Source organism: Oryzias latipes, chromosome 17 (genome assembly GCF_053564925.1).
Source record: "Oryzias latipes strain Hd-rR chromosome 17, Olatipes_Hd-rR_3.1".
In the NCBI taxonomy this organism is placed as follows: domain Eukaryota; kingdom Metazoa; phylum Chordata; class Actinopteri; order Beloniformes; family Adrianichthyidae; genus Oryzias; species Oryzias latipes.
The window spans coordinates 27,080,797-27,085,667 of record NC_136253.1 but is presented as its reverse complement, the minus strand read 5'-3'; positions in this window follow the sequence as shown (position 1 = coordinate 27,085,667).

The following is a 4,871-nucleotide window of genomic DNA, read 5'->3' as shown; positions in this document are numbered from 1 at the left end:
AAATTTGGATTAAATTTACAAGTGTTTATTTTCTGTACAAATTAAAAATGTTGACATAACCTATTGTTCAATGGTGGCAACAGCTTTTTGTGCTCAACGCATAGTCATCATCCATCATCGCATTCATTTAACTTTTAACCCAATTAAAGCTGTTTGAGGATCACTTAAATGTAGAATTTTAAATACATTTTGAGCTTTTAAATTTCTCTTTCAAGATAATGATGCAACAGTACTATCTACTCAAATATTAGACATTTTAATGTTTTTTAATGAATCATTGACAAAGATGAGGCTAGTAAAGTTTCTGCCTTGAGACCTCAAACCTGTAGTCGCTTCCCTGCATCAACAAACCACCGGCTCTCCTAATATTTCAGAGCTACAAGTTGACTCTCTCTGCTTCTTTGGTAAGAAAGCATGTCACCTCCTCTTTGGGGATCGTGTTACTTCAAATTCTGCTAAAGCTTACAAGATTCTGTTGAAGTTATTTCTGCAAAATGTCTTCTCAGTCGGTTCTGTCAAAAAGGTGATACCCTCTCCTAACTCTCAGGTTTCTTATGAGTCATTGACGATGGTGCCAAACTGTTAAGGTAATTAGAAAGGTCGGCTTGTGTAAACAAATTAAGAAGTGCTTTTAATGTAAATGGTAGCTGTCTAGACATATCAGCGATTTTCCTAAAATCCACCGAAGGTTTAGTTTGATAACCTAATGACACTCATTAGTTTTAGTTTACACAAACAAACCAACTCATGTCATGGCTGTCAGAATCAAAATGTGGCATCACCTCCCAGAAGGCACTGCACAATGCAAATGAAGTACAAGTTTTCTCTCTTGTGCATTGCCAGGAGATTTTATTCCAACCAATACAATTTCCTACATATAGTAACTGTTAAAAATCCACACGTTTGACCTACTAGTAGGTGTCTTGATGCAGACTTTTCTGGTTTCAAAAAACTTCATTTCACTGTAATCAGAGCTACAAAACAAAATTTGTGTCTCTCTTTCTTTCTCTCATTTTTGTTATCAAAGACAATCAATAGTGTTGATGCGTATGACACTAAGTTTTGTCTTTATGCTTTGCGAGGGGCATTTTACCAAAGACGTGAAATCTGCGGCTGTGTTGAAGGGTTTTTATATGACAGTGAACAGCCTGCGCCCTAGAGGTGGCTATTCTTCTTGCTATTTTAGTGAAACAAAATGTGATAATTAACTCTTGACAGAGGCAAACAGCCACAGAGACAGACTGAACTTTTTAAAACCCAAGCAAGATCTGTAATGTAGTTATTTTAGCCTATCAAATACACTCATCTAAGCATGAATAGGACATCTGTTTTAGGAAATTGTCAAAGTTCTGAAATTAACAACAGAAATGTCAACTTTAATATAATAATATGTTTTAGGGTTTGTAACCTAAACTTATTTTATTTTCGTGTTCTTGATGCAATTGCGTCAAGATTTTTTTCTTCTGTTTTGTTTTATTCTTTAATGTAAATTTTGTGAGTTTATTATTAAATTATGCTGAATTAAATGGACAGTATTTGGTGGTGAACTAACATTTGATTTAAGTTCAGATTAGGTTATGATTAAACATCCACTTCCCTAAACGTTATTAAATAAAAAGACTTTTATAATGTAATTTTTGTTTTATGGTTGATTATCTTTGTCTCCAAAAAAAAAAAAAGAAAGAAAGAAAGAAAGGGGAAAAAATCCCGCCTGTCGGTCGGCTAAACTGGAACTCCTTAGAGAAGCAATAAAATAAATTCCTGTTTGAAAATCATTGTCGGCCAACTTTATTTTTTATTTTCTTTTTTTCATGCTTTGGCGTCCGGTCCTACTGGCTAATTTTTTTTTTCTTCCTTAACAAAAAGGGAGAGAGAGCCGTTACAAAGTGAAAACTTTTGGGACGCTCTAGGTGTCTTGGACGCAGCAGCTGAAACGAGCCATTTCCTGCCAAATAGTGAGCCCGTCTAATCGTGACTGCAGCAGCTACTTCCTGCATTGTTACAGTGCTTAATGAGGATTAAGTTGAAGCTGTCATGATGAAACGGGCGGCCATTAAGCCTGCGCCATACAGAGAGGAAGGAGGAGAAAGAAGCAGCAGGCTGATGACTGACCTCCTCTCAACCTGATGTAAGATAGATAGAAAAGACAGACAGATGGATAGGTAGATAGATAGAGTTGTTTTTTTAAATTAAGTGATTTTGAACTTTGAGTCTAAATAGCCATCTATTACATCTGAAATGTGACTTCTTCAGTTCCTGGCCTCCCCATCATCCTCACTTTACCCCAGATTGACAGCTGAGGCTGCCTGGACCACTCCAGCATCATCACACCATGCTGTTAGTTTCACCATCACAAGTCCCAAGCTGTGTGAGCAGATAAGTGTGCTCAACTCGGTTCACTTCAGGCCCGGGTTGTGTAAAGCAGGACTGCGCTCAGCTGTACTTCACATCCTCTTAAACTGCTCTGTGTTTGCATTGAATGATGCTTTAGCGAGAAGAGGGAGTCCCGACTGGGCTTGAAGTAATGACTTCCTGCTGATTTAGAGTACAAACAAAATCAAACGTAAAATGTTAAAGAAGCATTCCTGCATCTGGTTTAGCATATCAATAAAGTGCAGAAATTAGCAAGAATTCAAGTTAACATTTAACCCTAAATGAGAAATGAGTTAAAAGCTAATTTAAAGGGTGAATTCTATACTTAAAGAACATTGATTTGTCTAAACTTTATTTAAACGTCTCTGCTTGCATGAAAACACTCAGAATCCAAATATCAGTTAACTTGTGCTCTACATTCTTCTAACTTAATGAGGATATTTGATACAAGGTTCCTTCCTATGTGTTTAAATCAAATATTGATAAATCACAGCTCCTGACCCATTACTGCCTAATAAAGATAGCATTTTTTTTCTTATCTTAGGGTGGAGTGTTCACCTTTGTGGACTGAAAAATTATCAGTGCAATTATGTAATGTTCTAGATACCAATCCATTTTCTTTAAGTATAAACATGAACATTTTAATATTTTTGGGGGGAAGACAAGAAGTTTTTGTTTTTTATAAATTAATTTGATATGGAAAAAAAGAATGAGACAGATGAAAAGAAAACTTTTTGGATGTTTCACTGAACACACCTGTCTGCATCTTTGTTTCTGCTTAGCTGTGTATTTTACTTCCAATTAGTGGTGAATTAGTTTTAAGCAGTTTTTGCATGCTTTACCCCCCAAGATAACATTAGAGAGTGTTATTATTTATTGTTTGTGTCAATAACCTTTATTTAACCACCGGGAAAACTTGATTGATGGAAAAATGGTCTTTGTTCTCAGTCGTTACATTAACGTTGCTAAATAATGTCTTTTCTTCTGGTTTGACTGAGTCTCTGACTTTTACTGAAAACCACAGAGGTATCAGAATGAATGTCTCTGTTCATAGTGAAAGAATTGTCCCAAAAAACTTTTTCTTGCTATAATATGAAGTAAGTTTGGAGAACAACAACCTATTTTGTGAGAGACAACACTTGGAGCCATTACTGCTGTTATCGTTTATTTACAACTCCTTACTATCACGTAACCTTTATGTACATCTGCAACAAAATCCTAAAACAAATTCATCAGGAGTTGCCTCTAAATTGTTTTATGAATCCTTGTTAGACATTTAGTTTCAGTGATAATGAGGAAATGACCCCTTTGCTGCAGATTTGATTGGCTTTGTACGACAGTCTGCCGCCTCAGGAGATGGATTATAGGATGAGGGGACAGAAACAATCAGACCTGATGACACAGCAACATCAAGAGAGAGCTTTTCCCCCCCTTCTCAATTAAAGAACAGCAGGGTGAAGCTGACAAAGCACTTCAACCCCCAACTTTGTATTTCATACCTCACTTCGATCTGAGGGAGAGCCCCTCCTCAGGAGTTTGTTTTCATGGATGAAGGAGGAGTTCCTTGTGTGAAGCGTCCCAACAGATGCAGTTCTTGTCACAATGGAGGAACAGGGGCTGCTGGGATGATTTTGGACATGTTAGGGGTCATCATAGGCCTGGATGTCTGTTCGCTGATAAAAATCGTTTAAAAGTGTCTAACATGATGCAAAAATACTATACTATAAGGTTGGAAATTTAGTATTGCGACTGGATGGCTCAGTTAGCTGTGTGCAGGACTGGCGCATGGGAAACCAGAGTTTGTTTCCCAGGGGACGCAATGAGCTTAATCCAGTGTGGGTCCTTGGTCACGACCCTTCAAGCTATACTGCCTAACTTATAGCCACAGGGGGTCAAGTCTGGGTCCTCCTGTGCCGGTCCCCAGCCCGGATAAAATACAGGGCTGAGTCAGGAAGGGCATCCGGCGTAAAAGTCTCTGCCAAACCAAATGGGCAGATCAGTGAAAGCTGCTGGGAAAAGGTGACTGAACACTGTAAATATAGTATTAGTAAAATTGTTTTACCTTAAAGGGTATATACTGTGAAATCGTATTCTTTGGAACCAGAAACAAATGTTCCACAGGTACACAGGGATGCCGCACTTCTACAGTGGTATGTGCAATAAAGCAGGACCCCCTCATTAGTGGACATTATTTTGGAGTAGTGCAAATTCCTCAACATATCAGCAGCTAATCAAGTGACCAAAACACACTGAACATTGGACTTGTGGAGACCTGCCAAGTCTGGACCCCAGTTCAGTTCACTGAATTTCCTCCTTGCATGATTTTGCAACTCCTGCTGACACTTTGTTTACTTATTGCTCAGACGTGATCTGTCTGGGCTGTCTGGAGTCGTTTCACCGTTTGATTTGTGAGTTTTCACTTCAACTTTTTTCCCCAAAGAAATTTAATGCAGTTTGATCATTTAGGGGAAACATTGTTGTCATGTTGGGACATGGGG